At 41.3% G+C, this 19,574-nt stretch overlaps 1 protein-coding gene across 2 annotated transcripts in view; it reads right to left on the bottom strand.

Moving 5' to 3' along the window:
- Nucleotides 1-19,574, bottom strand: part of znf521 (zinc finger protein 521) — a 103,062-nt gene that overhangs the window by 67,419 nt on the left and 16,069 nt on the right. The gene's annotated exons all lie outside the window — the stretch shown is intronic.

The following is a 19,574-nucleotide window of genomic DNA, read 5'->3' as shown; positions in this document are numbered from 1 at the left end:
CGTGTAGAAAATAAATAAATTACTAACAAGGCCTGAACATGAGATTTTATCGCACTATTATTCACATAAAAGGTGTATTTGTTGCTGGTAATTGGTTATTATTGGGGCAGTGGGTGGGCTGCAGATCAACAAAATACTAAGTGGAGAAGTAACGTAAGTAGATGGTTTGGCACAAAGTACATTCTTCTTGTTAGCAGTGTTTGTTTTAAACAAAGCATCACCGTGTGACAAAGTAAGAGTTCACTTTGGCTGGAAAAACATTAAAATTTGACGTAATTTTGATCTTTAGACAAATAAAATGTAATTGTTTTAATTTCTGCTGTAGCGACTTGGCTGTGAGCTTTCAAATCGACGCAGCTGTCCATTTTAGATGTGAACAAATAACACGTTCATATTTTAAGACTTTATGGATCTGCAAAGCACAATGTTCAGACCAGAATGAAGGATCCAGGTGGAACAGTTTGTTTGCAGGGAGGGGGTAGCTGCAGCCGAGACACCTTCTCTGCAACCGGGTGGCTAGTGTCGTGAAAAGGAAGGGCAGTTGACCACTTCAGGTGGACTCCTGCACAAACAGGAAGGAGGCAGTTCCTCTGGTCTTGGCCAGACCAGCATCCACTGTGAGCCTCCCAGGGGGAAGAGAGGAGGAGGACAATCTGTCCCCCAGCATGCCTCTTCACCACCTGCCTCAATGCAATAGCTAGGGAGTGCTGGGCCAGGCAGGACCGGTCTGGGCTGGGCTTCAATAAGCAGGGGTGCCTTAGCGTGTGTGTGTGAGTGTGTGTTGTTCCCTCAACACTGCGGCAGACCAGGCTGAGGACCCAGTGGACAGTCAGCTAGCCAGTCAGCTACTGTGAGGGATGCTGCAGGACTGTACAGTGCTGCTGCTGCTGTGTGTGTTTTCACATGAGAGTTTACTTAGATGCTCTTTTATGTTTCCCCACACACTTAGTTACCTCAGGAAACATGATTTATGTGGTCAGCTTAGCAAAAAAAAAAAAAAAATTGTGCATACCGAAATGTGCTGAGTTCCTACAGAAGAGTTGCTTCATTAAAATAGGGTCTGCTCTGCAAATTTCAAGAGCCTCTATCTTTTAGTTAAAACTCAAGAAAAAGGCCAAGAAAATTTGCAAAATGGTGCCTAATTTATTTATTCTAACTACTCCAGAATGGCCCATAATGTATGGACAAGTTTAATATGATCTATTTTTGTCCCTGAAAGGGATGATGAAATCCCGCCTTGGCCTTAGATCACATCAAGAAGCCATGACCCCGCTCCTTGACCCATGACCTATTCTTTCTCTGATTAATACACTGTGGCTTTATTTGATACCTCCTCAATAGCATTTCAGCTTGTCAGTGGTAAAACAACTGGAAACAGCCCAGAAGGGAGACGAAAACATGCATAGTAGAGAGCGGAGCAGGAGGGGAAGGAAAACAAGCATCAACTCAAGCAAGACGATGTATTTTCATGCATCCCTGTCTTAAATGTCAAGAATTTTTAACCCTCAGTGACTGCAGCGCTGACACCTCTCCAAGGTTCAACAGAAACCGCATTCATTAATAATTAGCTTAGCTGTGAGGACAGAGACTGGGAGCGAGACTGAGAGCGTGCACTAGACAGACAAAATTTAAACTTCTGTCCTTTTCTGAGAGAATCAAATTTCACTACAAGTTTTTTTTTTTTTCATTTTTCTCCATTTCTTGTTTTCTCAGCGTGTTGGCCAGAATCCCAAAGGCGGCCCACGAACGAGCAATGCAGACGTCGCATCAGCCTTACAGCTCCCTCCAGTCCTTAATCATGGCTCTAATACCCTCCAGATGAATAAACATCTTCATCCCTTCTGCGTTTTAAAGCCAGAAGGCTCCTCCACTCTTGAATCCAAGACAGGGAGACAGAAAGGAAGAAAGAAATGAAGAGCTGAAGAAGGAGCGCAGGAACAGGATGACAGATGGAAGGGTGGATCAATGTTGAAATGAACCAACAGCAAAGTAACAAAGCTATGGCAAGATTTTCTGGTCCTTCCCATAATTCGTCTGATCTATTTCCCCCTTGACACAATTATCACAGTCGTTCTAATTATTTTCCCTCTTAAACAGATTCCTAATGACAGACTGTGTTTTCTTGTGATCGTGTTTGCAAAGTGAAGGTTTCGAGAGCTGTTGTGCAACCTTGTCGCCTCAGACTGTGTCCACAGACTTGCACAGGAAGGGGGAAGGGGGTGGAGAGGGAGGAGGCAAAGGGGGTTGTCTCTAGAGAATGGGCCAGGCCCCAGACCAGCACTTCTTTGGCCCAGTAACTGTGCCAGAATCCTCATGACATGTGTGTACAGTATGTGAGCACAAATGGCGGACAGCTTTAGGGGTTTGCTTTGTTTCCTCTTCATTGTTTTCCACTGGTTTCCAGGCAGCTCATAATCTGCGTATCTTATTAGTGAATGGATAATAAGAGTAAACACTGTTATAAGCAAACAAACAGGCAGACACCTCATCAAATAAAGCACTTTGCTGTCCTGGTTGTCATCTTCATTTGCAGAGCAGGGATTTATTATAAAGCTTAAACACAACTGGACAAATGACTACAGGGCATTTTACTTATTCATCCATCACTTCACAATGATTTATTTCTGTTTAGCTATCAGCTGGCAGACAAAAGTTTTCTCTAGGACTGTGTTAAACATTTGCATACTGATGAATTTAGTGGAAAACTTTCCGGGTTTCTATAAAAAAAACTAAATATATTACAGAAGTTCGTATTTTTTTATGAATACTCTTTTCATGCCAACACCTCAACACATACTTTACATAGGCTCAGTACATCTTGGCTTCATAACCATTTACTTAGTTACATGCCACCACCTGGGAGGCTATTTATGTCTCTCCCAGGAGATGACCTTGGCACGACTGCCAAACAAACCCCTCATATGAATTATCAACAATTTAATCCCAGCAAAACTTGAGGAAGGAGCTCAGACACTCTGTATGACTTTATATTTGATTTTGGCATTAAAAGCAATATTAAGTGAGTAAATCAAAAGTAAGAGCTGAGTTGTAGGTTCTAATAAAACAAAGGGAATCACTACAGCATGTTAAATCTTTTGAGGTCTTTTCTTTTTTTTTTGTGCATGCCACAAATGTTTTGTTCTCATATCTTGGAATGTTGTATGCAGCAATATGAACGTACAGCTTACTGTAATGAACTAATTTCATGTGCCATCATTCAGGAGAGTGAATGTAATAGTCCTCTAATATCAGTTATCACCGACAGGAACATCCATATCAGCTAATTACTTTTCATGAGGCCGTCGTAGATGAGAGGACACCAGCCGTTATCGGTATATGAAAGAAGACATTCCTTTTTTTACTATTACAGTGGTCCGGTTATTGTTGTAGTCACTAATATAGAAAATGGTACACTGTAAGACAGCAATATATCCCGTGTCATTAATCTCATGGCTACTTTAAATTTCACGAGTATATTATCAATAAGACTTTTAATTAAGTTTGCACACATAAGGTGACAGGTCAAGACGAGAGTGAGGAAAAGATGTTTGAGATCACCTTACTGTATACTCTAGAGTGCTTTAACCACCAGGACCAGTTACTAGAAAGCTAGGAGACAGAATCATTCATCTCTACCCTACAGATCATTCTTATTGTTTATTCCTTCTGAAATTCATGATCATTTCCTTCGTCTTCCTCACACTGATGTGAATGTCGTTCTTCCTGCACCAGCTCTCCAGGTGTTCCACCTCCTGCCTGTAGCTGGACTCATCACTGTTTGTGATGTGTTAAATATGTTTATCTAACTTTGGTACTTAAACTCCTGCAACCTGACCAGGGTGCACCTCGCCTCTCTCACAGTGACTGCTGGATATATGCACCAGTGACACCTGCCACCCGGAAAGGAAGAAGCGGGTAAAGATTTTAGATGGATGGATGGATGGATGGTACTTAAACTAGTTCCACTAAACTTTGTTCTTTAAATGTGAATCATAATTTGATAATTTATACCTTTTTTCAAAGATTCAAAGTCATCAAAAATAATCCAGAGATGGCAAAAGATTTGTAAAAGCGATGAAATCACATGGAGCAAAAAATCCCAAATGTTTAAAAAAACAAGCAACTGAACTTCGGCTGTAGTAGAAGATTATTTGCTCTCCTTTCGGAAACCTTTTACAATTCAGAGCTGGAGAGTGCAGAGTTCAAACAACATGAGACGCTCAGTTTTTGCAAGAGAAATTCACATGCAGATTAATTTCACTGCCCTCCCTCCTGAAGGTGGTTAGGGTTTTGTTGTCTTAGCTCACAAGAGAAATGTTTTGATCACATAAAGGTCAAGTAGAGTAAAAAAAAAAATCACAGGATACCAAGCTTAATGTTCTACTGTAATTTTTAGAAAACTAAAATTTTAAAACACTTGTGTGTTTAAGTTTGGCCTTTGTCATTAAGACATAAATGGCTTCCTTAATCCCCAATGACCCCCAGGAAGGAGGGGAGTGAGATTATTCTGCATGTGAATTTAGCTTGCATAAACAGAGCATCTCATGCAGTTTAAAGCTTGGAGCTCAAAACTCTTAAATTTTCAACTTAAAAAGCTCCCTGGCTGTAGAGTGAAATGTATTTTACTACAGAATAAAGTCCAGTTGCTTTACTTTTAAATTTTTATGATTTGCCATGTCCTAGATAACTGAGGACCTCAACAGCATAAAGCAACATAACTCAAAGTCTCAACATCCATTAAAATAAAGCCCTTTTGCCTCGGTAGTACAGAAAACACCTTGGGACAATCTTTATTCACTCAAAGCGATAGTACATTTTAAAAAAAGTGGTTAAGTTAGATTTAACTTGCAGTATTTGGTGGCTTTGAAACCTCACATTAATCCTTTAATACAAAAATCTGTTTAATTTGACTGTTGAAAATGACAAAAAATATTAAATTCCATCTAACACAATGATATAATTCACACAACACCCAATCTGTGTTTCGTAGCGTAAATAGTGGAACATATATGCATGCTGTTAGTAGAACTTATGCGCTGTTGATTGATATAATGTGTATCAAAGATCATCAAAGATTTGAAAGCGGCAAAAATTGGCATGACACGATACAATTCTCTCTTCATTCACATACATAATTTAATTTGCTGTAATACAATGCACATGTTTGTTACATGCCACGTGTCATTATTTTAGTACACTTTTAAAACCAGGCTTACAATTACCAAAACCATGATGCCCATGCAGTATTTTAAAAAAAACTGCCATGCAGCAAATGTGCCAAAGACTCCTTCAACAATTCAGCAGTGAGCGACAAAATGCATGTTTGCACATTATTTACAGTACAATAAAAAGGTTATGAATGGGCTTTTTACAATTGCTTACAGGTGAAAAAAATGTAAACTTCTATTGAGGTTCCTGTTATGCAAACACACGCTGCAGTTCTCTCAGATGTAGCTACCAAAAAGCATTACCGATACACAGCAAGAATGGTAGCAGAAGGTCTTTTCACACAAATGTAACTACCTGGTACTCATTTAGCTCAACTGATTTACTTTTAGGGAGAAGCCTGTTAAAACAAACCTGCTTGCGGACGTTTTAAGTAATTATTAAAGGGATCAAAAATGATTAGTGCAAAGACAAAAAAGGAATCACCCCGATTCATCTTAAAAATGTAATCCCTTCACGGCTGGCCTAGTGATTTATATACTCATATGCATTTTTGTATTTGTACAAATTGAATAATCTTTACATCCCCTAATCCTGCCATTTTTATTTCATGAGGCATGAGAACTGGCACCTTTAAATGTTACATTTTGTGTAAGAACACAATCACAGGAACACAATCTCACATGAGAACCCACCCTTATTGCCACTGAATGTTTTTTCAGGTTACATCTGCATCCAAAAATGTTTGGTCACACAGCTCGGGTCTGTTGGGTTAAATGTTAACATTCTTTTGAATCGACAACAAAACAAACAAACAAACAAACAAAACATTTTGGGGGGAGGAAACAAGAAAAGCACACATCATACACGACTGAATTTGTACATGTCACTTTAATAAGAAGTCTTGATTAGGATTCGGCAGACATAACATCCCGCATGCACAGTCTCTGCTTTGCTAGGCTTCAGATAACCTTTATCCTATAGGGCTTAATTAATGTCAGCCAGTCTGCTCTGCCTTTCAGAAGGAAACAACTTATTCTTCTGCCCTCATGAAACCCAAATCCCTCTGTTTCACTGCTGAGGCCGGCTGCCTTGTTTATCCCAACTACAGGTACTGCACCCTATTAAGGCCAGCACTTGTTACAGGGAAAAGGTTGAATTATTTACCAACAGCAGAGTGGGAGGAAGACAGAGAATAAGAAGAGGCTTTCATACATAGATGAGATTTTTATGTTGTTTTGTGGCGGTTAAGAACATAGCAGGGTTAATTACTCATCAGTATTTAATACAGGAGCTGATTATGATGGAACAAAGGCATTTTGGATGTGGGTAAGTAGAACACATCAAAACAGAGGAAAAAGTAAATTGTCCTTAAATATCATGCTTCAAATCTCTGATAGAAAATACCTCACACTTCGTGCTTTAACGGTAGAGGTAGAGTTTTATCCGTCTGGTCATGTGTAAATAGATGAATGTTTTTTTTGTTAAATAGATACCAAGGGTGCTTACGCAGTCTTCACCCAGGGCAAACTGTCTGCATTCTATCTGCATCTCAGCCTCTGTGCACAATACAACAAAACACACAGAAAACAAAAGGGAGCACAGAGGGGGGAGAGCGAACAGACAGACCAAACAATAAACTCAACCACAAGAGACAGAGTTTAACTTTGTGTGTATGTGTGCGTGAATCAGACAGGGAGACAGAAAGCAAGAAGAGGACGAGGGAGATGAAGACAAATGCAGAAGGGAAGAGAGACGGAGAGAAGCAAAGAAGAAGAAAGACAGAGGGAGAAATCAAATTTGCAAGAACATAACAAAAAGCTGTATCTTCGACAAAAGAGAACACACAGGGGTATTTGTCTAGCTGTCTGCACCAGCAGGATCCTCTGAAAGTTTATTAAACTAGAACCCTTCAAGAGAAGGCAGAGAGTAGTAAACTATACTTCTGGGGAGGGAAAGAGAGAGAGAGAGAATAAGGGGAGGGGTGGGTTGAAAAAAAATAAAACCTAGCTTTTCAGCCTCTGTCTCTCAGAAATTCTTTTATTTCAGCCATGCATTAAGTAACCTCCCCACTGAGTTCTGCTCCCCTTCCTGGTGTGGATAAAGCCGTCCCTCGGGGGAGCCGCTGGTAATTTCCAGCTTCGCCAGAAACTCAGGTATTAGAAAAGACCGCTCGGGGACCTGCCACAATATACTTTCACAATTTCAGGCGCTCTGAAAAAAGAGGGAGCCCATCCCTCCAAGCCTATACCCCCACCCTCCCTGTAAAGCCCCTTGAGGGTCCCCAGTTCAAATTTCTGAAGTGCATACAACGGGTGTATGTGTGGAGGAGAAGAGAGGGTGGTGGTGGGGGGCCCGTGGGACTGAGCACCAGCAATAGAAAATCCACTGCATAGAAAAGAAAAAAGCATTTCCTCTCTGGTCTGGCAGGAGTGCCTTTTTTCCCCTGGCTCCCACCAGAGGCTTTTTACAAAACATGTGTTGCTGACATGTTGACAGATTGCTCAGTGAAGTGTTAGGCGCATGCACACGGCTGGCCATTTAGGGGGACATGGCTTCCTACCCAACATCCTCTACCTGAAGCACCATGTTTTATACATCATCCCCCAAAGAAAAAAAGGAAACAATGAAAGGTAACGGAGTTGCATCTTTTGTGAGGAGAGCAGAATATCATAAAGCAGAGCGAAGCCGCATATAATGCTGCCTTGGCTAAACTGTGGTGATGGGGAGGAGCAACGGAAATGAAATGAAGAAGGAGGGGGTTCAGGCAGGATATACAGAGATAAAGCACAGAGTACAAAAAAAATGGAGCTTAAGGACAGACGACCGATATGCTTATGTACACCTGGTGAGGTCGTCAAACCAATAAAAAAAAATCACTAGACCTCCTCTGAGCCTTCCTGTGCTGAAGCCACCAATAGCAGGTGGGGGGACGAAATCTGATCAAAGGCCAGTATCCAGATCCAACTCCTGCTCCTATCAGTGTATCGACAGCACACGTCTTAATCGCCCTGCGGCTCGAAAAGTGCTGCCGTGGCAACAGGATGGAAATGGGGATCATAATGTATTCATGGTGCTAGCGACCTGGGGGCTGCGGAGCATGGCCTCTGGGGACTGCACTTTACCCAGAGCCAGACGTGTCTGGGCAAAATCGTTCCACACAGGACAGCAGCAGAATACTGAGGAGCCATGACAGAATGGAGGGAGGGCAAAAAAAAAAAAAAAGGAAGGAAGGAAAAAGAGGAGAACAGTGGACGATGATAAAAACAACAATAAAGATTTTGGGACATTAGTGGTAAGCAATGGATGATCGGCACTGTTGATGTCTATAGTACAGCCATTTTAAAACTTACAGAAACTATTGATACCTGTAATCTTAACGATTCTTAGTAAATGCTCAATCTTCCTACAGAAGCACGTGCTTTATCATGCTTAAGTGGATGCCTTTTCTACTTCAGAGACTTTGTTCAGGTTACCATGTTTTTGGGTGTACGCCAGTGATACTTTTGTCTTTTTGTTCCTCCTCTAAACCATTGTTTTGCCACAGATTTCAGTGATACTGTACTCTGATAAATGAAAAAAAAAAAAACATTAAAACTGAATACAATTATGGGTTAAGTTCCACAGTTTCAGTCCAACAACTGTGTAAAGACAAAAGTAAAAGTAACCGTTTGACTCTAGTGTTAAACTGAAACTTTACCACACAGAAAATCAAAGATCTGAGACCTGAGGTGGAAAAAAGAACTGAATGTGATTGTTGGACAGGGGCTTGCTGGGATGAGTGACTCCACCTTGAGGAGCCTGATGCTGCTTGACCAGGTGGGTGATTGGCTGGGAAATAAATTGCAGAGGAAATTGGTCCAGATTATCAGGGCCACAAAGAGACATAGCCCTTTGGCCACAGGCGAGGATGGATAAATGGAGAGATGAGTAAATGAACAGAGGAATAGAAAGAAGAAAGATTGATGGTTGAGCAGCAGAATGGTTCATGTGAATTGAGTCCAGATCCAAACCGAAATCTGTAACTGACCGCGATATCCTCTTTTGAAAAGTAAAAGCTTGTATCAGAGATAAATCTTGCTTTTTCCCTGGCTGAATGTGATGCACTAATGATCTCCTTCTCTGCTACACACATGCACACACATGAACACACAATAAGACATGCACGTTCACAGCCTACTATACACCTGCAAAAATGCTCACATGTGCAAACAAACAAACACTAAACTATAGCCTGACCTGCTTTCCCTCAACAGGAGGCCAGCTACAACAGGCACCATGCCAGGTAAACATCCTCAAGCCTTGTGCACTCACTGCAGAGGGTAAAACTCAATGCTGGAAACACAAAGAATTGTCAATTATGTTTAGGACTGGAAAACATTCTTAGAATATATATTTCTCCTGCTGCATTTAGAGAAGAAATAATTCTTTTCTGCATTTTATATCAAGATTTCTTTTGTAACAGAAAAGTCATAATGCCTCCCCCTAGAGGAGATGATTCAAGTACATTAAGTCTTCCAGAATGAGTAGATTTACCTGCAGACTGCAGTGTGTCCTGTACTAACTATCCTCCACACGTAGCACACCCTCAGGCATCCAACCTAGGGCCACAGACAACTCCCCGCCCTGTCTTTCCTCCTTCCCTTTAGCTGACAGGTTTTTCGAGCGCTAAGCTCCTACACGGACCTCTGTGTTTGTGATGCCTGTGCAGCGTAATCAAGGCAGAGTGAAAAAGGAAGCGGGAATGATGAAGGAGAGTGAGAGAAGGAGTATGAGCAAAGATGAAGTGGTAGAGAGAAACAAGGATATCAACAACATGTTCTCAAAGAGAGATGACCCCTGGCCATCCTGAGGCATCCGGTTTATCTGGCTGTCTGGGTAAGCCCCGTACACACCTAATGACTCCAGACCGCTCTATGTCCCATAGGTTTTTTTCTTTCCTGGATTACGGATAGAGAATGACAATAGGTGGGTAAACTACTGAGCAGCATGTTTAAGAGTTCATTTCAGACAAGGAGTTCTCCATGATGAAAAGAAACATCAGAGTTGGGAAGGTATAAAGTTACTGAGAAGTTACAATGTCAGCTTCTAATTTAAATCATACAACATGGTTAATGGGCATTTTCATGTTTTTTACATTATAAGTTCAAGACACCACAATATTATTGGTGTTGTTTTTCTGATTTATTTGCATCATAAACAGTATAAACTGAAGGCCAAGTATATCTATAACTCTGAATTGTGCATAGTAATGGGGGCCAGCACGGAGATGTAGTTTGGACTCTGACCTCACTTTTTCCCTTCATGTTGCTTGGCACAGATCTCAGACTTCTGCGGTAGAGATTAGTAATCATCTGGGGTCTTCATATTGATGGCCAAGCTCAGCTTGTTTGCATATTTGCAGGCCTCAGAGCCCAGTCGCCTGAGGTGAGAAGCAAATTACATTTCATCTTACCCCCACGCACACATCTCTATCACATGCTTTCGATTTCTATCCCCTCGTTTTCTCCTCTTTTTTCCCCCCCAACCTTGTTTCTCTTAACATGCTGATCAGTCAACTTGCGGTAAGCATCCTAGCCTACCCTGGTTGCATCTGAGCAGCAGTCTCATTTGGATAACATCATCACAGTGTAATCTTGTTGGAGAGAGCAATCAGTTTACTTTAGAATTAGGTATTCCGTTGGCAGACCAAGAGAGAAGGAAGGCTCACAGGGTTTAAAGGATGCAAACGAAAGCATGCTCTCCAGAATACAGTCTTGAGCCTGATTGGGTGATAACAACCCACACAAGCTCCATGTGAGAATAATGAATGGCCAATGGGAGGCCTGAATAATAATGCAATTGGATTAAAATCCAATCACAGGATGGTTTTGTCTGTTGACTTTGTTTGTGGGGTATGTTCAACAAACCAAGTTCATGATGAGAAAGATGCAGCAGGCTTTGACTGGGGGCAGATAATGTTCTAATATAAAGATTACCAATCTGTTTACTATGGCGCAATTTCTCTTAGCTGTCCGTCACTCATGACTGATGTTGTTGATTTGATTTTGGTATACATGCCTCGCTTGCAGAATGAGCCTAACAGCCAGATGAAGTGTTAGTCAAAATAGATTTTCTTAGCTGTGTTAAATTAGCGGCTTAGTTAGAGAATGGCTGCCACAGGTGGCAGGTTACTATTAAATCAAGGATTTAATGTCCCAGTTTATCGCAGAGACATGCACCGAGCTGGCACACTCTGCCGCTTTCACAGAATCCCTATCACTTGTTGGGAGGTCATCTCTTTGGAGAGGCTCTCTGATCAACTCAATTGACTCCTCCAGTATGATTGATCAGTCAGACAGGTTGGCGGTGGAATAGATTAGATGACCTTTGCATTCTAAGTGATACTGAATGCCTGCTTTGAACATTAAGAGGACATTTTGTCTGAAAACACAGCTTTGCTGTCATCATTTCATTCTGTACCAACACATGCTTTTCCCTTTGGCAAAGCAAAACCCAGCTGGTGGCCTTGGTGACCTTAAACGACACCCATCCTGCCCATAAAACTAAATTTATGAACCCAACTTCCAGTTTGAAAATGGCAATTAGCACTAAAGTACAAGATGTGTTTTTTACCTCATGTCTTTTCTTCTGAGTGGCTGACTGTAACTCCCTTCCTCAAGTATAGTACTTACTGTTCTACAGAGCCCCCATAGCTGCAGACCCCACCCAAACACTACCCCCTAGCCAACAAAAATAACCCCTGGGAGGGGTAAAGGATAGGGGGAAACGTTGAGTCGGCGATACCATAGACCCAAAGCTCCTAAACCACAGTGGCTATAGCAGGATGCCGTCACAGCTGGCTCTGTTTCTTCCTGTGGGTCCGCTCCACAGAGCTCAGCCTGCAGGGAGATATAAACCTGTCGGACTGGTCACTCTTTCCACCGCCCTCCATCTCCCTCCTTCCTTTTCTCCCATTACTGGTGAGTTTGGCAAAATCTATCTAAGGGGAAAAAAAACCAGTGGGGATGAAAGTGCAGTATATTTCCATTCAGACACAAGTAAAATCCTTCTAACTTTTTCATTAAGGAGTATTGATGAACATAATTCAAAAACCTGTAAATTCTTCAGTTAGGTGTCTGCAAAAGAAATGGAGAATTTGACTTGTCTTCATCCAAATCTACATTATATTCTTTTCGCTATTGCTATTCATTTGCATCTTAATTCCCATATTGTCCCGTTAAACACTTGAACAGAATCACTTGGCATTGCATTTCAGTGTATGGGGTAGTTCAGAAACAGAATTCCCAGAACATCTGAAATAGATGCAATAAGATCAGATTGTATTCACTTCACATGCAATGTGGTCACGCTGATGGTGACGTAACTGCCGTGGGATGCATCAGTTTGGTAACCAAGAAAATAGAGAAGCTTTCATTAGAAGGAAGAAGCTAACTATTTATGGTGTGATTAACATACTACATTTTTTTAAACTGCATTAACCATATTTACCTTAAAGTAACCCAAGTTGTTTTTTCTTGTCAAAATATTACCAATTAGAACAAAATCAAAAGAACGACATTTTGAGTACACTAAACTTAACCTCAAAACTCTTTCACAAAAACCTGCAATTTATCTTAGCATCATGTGTCCAGTCTCTACATATGGACTTATAATGTAATTAAAAGTTGTCAGAATTAGCCAAAGATCAATGCCAATTTTGTTGAAAAATGTCAATAACAAATGTGACGTCAGGAGTGAAATTGGTTTTGGTAAATTATGGTAGGTAAACACACTGAAGTTTCTTGACATTTAATATCTGAATACAAGTTATTCTAGAGGAAACAAGTGTTTGATCATCTCACACTTTTGTTAACAAGAGATATTTAACATGAGATTTTGTCAGGAGAAAATAAATATCTGGCAGAAAAAAAATATATATATATATGTGTGTGTATATGTATACAATTTACATTATCAACTTCAATAAAATAATATTTCTAAACATTCCCAAAGTGAACTATACACAAAATACACTTAGCACCTCAAAAAGGATTTATTAGAAACACTGAACCTAGACTAATTATTATGTTTTAAATACATTTTTGTCCTTTCTTTGTGTCTTTGTCTGAATCAGCTTCATCATTATTCTGGTGAGCAATCCCATGTTTGAAACAGAAAAAAGAAAATCATTTGAATTCTGGGGACCCAGAGGAGAGTGAGAAAAAGCCCAGAGGTAAGATCCAAGCTCGCTCTCCATGCCCTTCCGCTAGCTGCCTACCTGATAAACATCTCCGCAAGCTTTTTTGCTTTCAAAATTTCAAACAATGCCAAATGCTTGGTACTTTAGACTGGCCAGAGAAGTAAGAATTGAGATATTTTCTCTTTTTTTTTTTTTTTTCACTTTTTCTTCTGAACTACTGCACATAACCTGCCTGGCATTAATGATGCTGTTAATAAAATGCGGCATGGTTCATGGGTGGATTTGCCAGGCAGGCTTGGTGCCTGTCCTTCTAAGAGATAAGCTCACTGCTGGCCTTATCTACCTCCCACAGCCCCACCCAGCAGTGCTGAGCAGTGGACACACAACCAGTCAACTCATCACTGGCTAATTACTACCTCTGACTGCCTCACAAAGCAGGCCTAGATCCACATTGCTGCTGCTAAGATTGTCTCATTCCTACCTTGACTGCACCCATTGCTTTTTCCTTCCACCATTTTTTGAATAAGTTCCTGTTTCAGCGCATTTCACTTCTCTCTCTCCTGACTACCTTTGGCTACTTCTAAATTTTATCAACTGCGAGAAATTTTGTGTGGAAAGCAGACGTTTCAGGTAGGGCTTCTATGAAAGTGTCGCTACAGCTTCGTTGTGGGTGGTCAGGTACATCTTCCATGTTGTATGCATCTTGGAAAAGACTAATTTAATTTATGTTACAGTTTCTCACTTAGAGCTTAAGCCGTTTGTGAGCTGGAGTCTGTTCAATCTCATAGCTTCAACCTAGCAGCCGAAGTCACTTGTGCTACAGAGGGAGGGAGCGGTTTCTTTTATTCAATTGTTTTCCACTTCCACGAGCGTGTGCCAAGGGGGAGGAAAGCGCCGGCTTAACACGCTCTGCAATTCAACACGGCCAGACGCAGTTCTATTAAGATTTAATGTGCCATTCTTCTGCTTGTGCCGCTGAAAAAGACTTGCAGGCTGAGAAAGAGAGTGAACAAAGAGCAAGCAGAGCCAGGGCCAGGGAGAGATGAGGAGCGCATAAGAAACCGAGACAACCGCTCTATGGGCCGGCCATTGTCATACAACTTGTCAGTGCTTTAAATTGTATGCTAAAAAGAGGAGGACAGTGTTTTCACCTATACAGCGTGGAGTTCTGAGAGCAGGACATGACATTATCTCTTTTTGTCCACATGCCTGCTATTGTAGCTACCTACTTAAGAAAGAGGTCAACTGGATGAAATCCCAGCATGTCTCGAGTCTCTTAGGTGATGAATTATGTGTCATCTAAAATGCAAACTGCAAGCACGCAGGTGCTGCGAGGGAGCATGTGTGCGTGCGCTCGTTAATAAGTGTGTATGCATGTGTTTGCATGCCTAAGCACATGACTGATTAAACAAGCAAACACGTGAGGGACAGACTGTGTTAGATCGAGGGGGATGCGAATGCGAAGAAGAGTTGCAGCGGGGGCTAATGTCATTTGTGCCTTAAAGACACAAGCACAAGCGAAAACTCTGCCCCTCTTATGATGATTGTTCCTCTGCAGAAAATGCAGCATTCGTCTGACAAAGACCAATAAATACTTTATACAGTGCATAATGCGTGCTGTGTGAAGCACAGGGGAAAGAGAAAGAGGGCGTCCTCACGAGGGCATACGCTTTGAATTCCTAATGACACTCCTGTTAACGTAACTGGCACTGTTGCAAAAGGAAACACACAGGGAGGCTATGCCATGCAGTCAAACATCTACTTTAATATTACCTTTATTTTCTTCTGTTTCTTTATCTCTTCATATCTCCTTACCTTTTTATATTTTCTCCCCATAATACCCCCACAACCTGAACACACACATTCATCCACACAAAACATACAGTATAAAGACTCGAGCCCAATTGTAGGAGCTCACTCTAGCATGAGGTCTCTTTTCAGTGGCTGGGTTGTGCCAGAAGTATTATCCCCTGACCCCCTCTCCTCTTTTTCAAAGCCTTGTAATCAGTGTGCTGCTCTTTGTACCGGGATATCGCAAGACACCCCGGCAAAAACATAGCAGCATTTCTGATGAACAGCGGTGGCTCCGAGTTCGACTAATCAGGTCTTGCTTGTGTCGCTCTCCTCTTGTGTGCGAGCCCTTTTGAAGCAAATAAAGTCGACACACTTTGGCACATTCTTCTTGACAGCCACAAAGCAGCTGCTGGATCAATACACAAAGTTAGCTGAGAAGGAAAAAAAACACAACCAATAAAATCCTGCTGGAAACACTTAGTGAAAAACATGTACGGCCAGACTTGTTCAGAGCTGAGGCTTTTAGTGAATATTTCCATGTCGCTGACCAAAAGACTTAATGTAAATAAATTTAACCATTTCAAACAAAATTATTGTGGTTGTGGATATAAAGGTGGAAACATTTGAATGTTTTTAAGTGTTTAGTTCTCCATTGCAAATAGAGACCTCATATTTGTCTAAATAATTCCAATCAAATTAGCATTCTCTGCATTGTGCTGGGATATTATTGTTTCTCACCGAGTATTAGCGTTTCATTTGTATTTTTCTCATAAATCTGAAATGCTTTTTTATTGAAGCTGAGAGTATTGTGTAGTATCAGGAGGGATGCAGAAAGGGGAAATCTACATAATATAAATCCATATACGGCCCAGTTATCTGTCTCTGTTTTGCTGTTGCAACCCTCTCTGATTGATTCCTTTATCTGAGGGAAGCAGAAGACATGCTCTGTTTGCTCGTGCAGTGGCCGGCAGGAAAACAGAGAAAGACACTTATTAAAAAGGTCATCTCACAGAGGGTTAAAATAGCAGGGCACAGATCTCTCTGGGGGAAGCAGCCATGCCCCCTCCTCTAGTGAAGGACACAAGAAAAGGTGTTGCTCAAGGGAGCTGGACCCGTAATGAAAGAATAGCCACTAGGCTGACAAACTGTGTGCACCGCTAATTCAAATACCATCAGAGAAACAGAAATGAAGTAGTGACAGGTTGAGAGTGAGTGAAAACGCAATATTTTGAAATAAAGTCTGAGTGAGAGGCGTTATTTTTATTTACAGTGTGGGCCATCTTGTAAACATGGGGAAATGAGACTGGGACGAAAGTATTTCTTTGGTGAGTGGGTTCAGAGGCAGGTTGCCCTGCAATTTCATTTCTGGTAAATGAACATGTGTCGTGCCAAGGAAGAACAAAAGTCGAACTTCAAATAGTGTTTTTCTTACTTTGTGAAAGATCTTAACAATACGAGGGAGTACAGACAATCCAGAGACAATGAGATAAAGTGTTTTTGAAATGTTTTTGGAAAGGCCTGTGGAATAGCTATGCCTCCAGCCTCCTGTCTCCTCCCCAGGGCAGCCTAAAGCCCTGTTGGCAGGATGCTGATCCCCACACGGAAACCTGATCCGCAGCCATCCTGGAGCCGGAGGGATGGGGGGGGGGGGGGTTGTCGAAGAAAAGCACTCCCCCCACAAAGCCCCTTCACTTCTGCCCCAGAGTTAAAGGGGTACTCTGGGGGAACATTCTTCAAGCCCTGCCCCAGCCAGCCTCCACTCTCAACTCTCTAGAGGAGCATTCTTCCAGCCCTGCCCTAGCCTTCACTGGAATCTCCTGGGGAGCATTCCTAAAGCCCTGCCCCAACCCAAGACGGGCTCCCTGGGGATGCATTCCTGCAGCACTTTCTCTCTGTCTCTCTCCCTCCTTCTCCCTTGCTCCCTTTCTCAGGCTCTCGCCTTCCTCTGCAGTCCAGCATTAGTGCGATCAATAGCACCGATCGCATCGGGGACACTAGGCAATCCATACCTATGCGCTCCCTTAGCGCACTGCAGTGGTCACAGCTTAAGTGCATGGAAAGGTGTTTTGCCTCTGCTAGACGGGGAGACAATGGCCAGCATTGATCGAGGTGGCATGTAACATCTTTCTCTTCCTTTCTGTCCATTGGGCGTGGTCGATGAGCAGTTCAGATATGTTTACACTTTATTTAGTTTGTTTTGTCTCACTGCTGTCAATGATCCTTCTTTATCGTAGCATAAGAGAGAAGTTTAATGAAAACACGTGATGTAGTACGGTGATGTCTGGTTTCTAGAGTTGCACTATGGGCTTATGCTCTATTAGCTGAGAGAAAAAGAGACGATTGCCTTCAGCGAGCAAATCAAATCTCCAATATGTGGATTGGTTCCAGTCAAGCTTTGCAATTTGTTTACCCAAAATAAAACATTTGAAATTGTAAAAAAAATGTGAATTTAGCAGGTGCTGGTGGTTGATTAGAAAATGGTTCTAATAAAGCATCCATCTGTGAGAAGAGACTTGATGTAAGGCTGATTAATCGGTCATGGATGTCTACATAATGCCACATAGGAAATCTCCTTCGATATTCTGGAGAATACACAAACATGAGCAAACACCCCCACACACGCCCACACACATTCAAAGTACTTAGTATGCCATCTAGAAGTTTCTTTTTTCCCACTGTGTTTGAATGCTAATAGAGTGTTTCTGCACAATCACAATACCCTAATGGCAATTAGATTCTTTTGTTTAGTTTCCACAGGGGCTCTTATCCAAACTGTGTTTTTTTTCCATCATTGAGCAATTAAGAGTTATTTGTCCATTAGATTGACATTTATAAAAGATGGGCTTTGTTGTAGAAAAAAGTGGCAAAGTCAGTCATGACCATACTTAAATGTTGCACATAAAAGACCCTTTTTTTTCTAACTGAGTTACAAAAAAAACTAGATTATTAATACGGTAATAAACTATGTTCTAAAGGTAGCATCTATCTGGGTTGTAACTTTAGCAACTAGTTGGCAAGCAGCATTCACAAGGGAGGCTCGAAAATGTCGTGAAATGTTAGCGATGGTTCTCAATTTCCTCGCTCGAGTGGAAAAGACTGAAAGCCTCATCATTTTTTTTTTAAATTTTCATTTACCCTTTATTTATACAGGAAGTCTCATTGAGTCACGAGAACTCATTTTCAAGAGAGACCTGTTTGGGAGCAGATGATGTGGATTAAGGGCCTTGCTCAAGGGCCGAGGGTGGGGCAAATGAGGGTGGAGGCAGGTGTCGGTATTTCACCGTTTCCACCCGCATTTTGATGTTGTCAATCCAGGGAATTGAACCTGCGACTTTCCGATCACAGGCCCATCTTCTCAAGCCTCTGCTTCACCATCCCCCCAATTAAATGATGAATATTATAACAATTTGTGCAACATTGTTTTTTCTCAAAATAGTTGAGTTGTAGCTGCCTCAAACCCTTCTAGAGTGCTAGAGCTATATTTTGACACCACGGGAACTCTCCTGTGACAAAAAAACAAACAAACATCTGTTGCTACAGCCCTGGATATCCAGGTCCAAAACCACATCGGTAACAAACAATAACTGTTAAAAACTGATGCTAATCTGCCTATCTTAATTTTAAGAGTATACTTCAGTACATTAAATGGTAAATGTGGAAGCAGTTGGTGGGTGGGTACATAGCGGGCCAAGCCGGGTACAGTGTGGACGAAAATGGGCAATGAAATTATGCGCATGGTATAGAATACCTTTTTGCAAGCTGTGCATCCAAAAAAAGGGCATGATTCTCAAAAGTTGACCGCTCAAAACACAGACACACAACTCGTTTGTGACAAACACAATTCTGCAATGAAAAATGCGTCTATTGTCTCACAATACTGAGTCACCAGCTTGTCTCCAAATGTCGAAGCCTTAAACTATCTGTAAATCTTTGAGAGTCACAAAAAAGGGGGTTACAAGGTCATGTTATCAATTTTATTATCCCTAAGTCAGTGGTGCATTTGTTAAATAAAAATAAATAAATACATTTCACACTTTTTGTCCACTGTCACATTTTTGTGACACCAGAGAACTACTTCCATGTAAACAAGCAAAGTTTCCTCATGCAAAGTCACACATATGCGTGTGTTTCTGTTGGAATAAACATCAATGGTAGCTTGACTGGACGTATAAACACACAAACTCAAGACAAGAGACTTAAAATTAATGGAAAATCTTCGTAAAACTCATGGAATGTCTAACCCATAATTTGTGGTTGGGTTGTGAAATGTGAAATCGAACTGTACGTGTAAACAAAACAAAAAAATAAGCTAGCCTCTTCTTGAACATATTTTAAACGTTCTTTTGACGATCAAAATGAGCTTTTGTGTTTTATTACATTAAATCATCAGCTCATGTTCTGAACACAGACAAAGCGGGAAAAGAAGCGTCAG

Source organism: Nematolebias whitei, chromosome 9 (genome assembly GCF_014905685.2).
Source record: "Nematolebias whitei isolate Nwh7 chromosome 9, NemWhi1, whole genome shotgun sequence".
In the NCBI taxonomy this organism is placed as follows: domain Eukaryota; kingdom Metazoa; phylum Chordata; class Actinopteri; order Cyprinodontiformes; family Rivulidae; genus Nematolebias; species Nematolebias whitei.
This window is presented reverse-complemented; position numbering and strand designations above follow the sequence as displayed.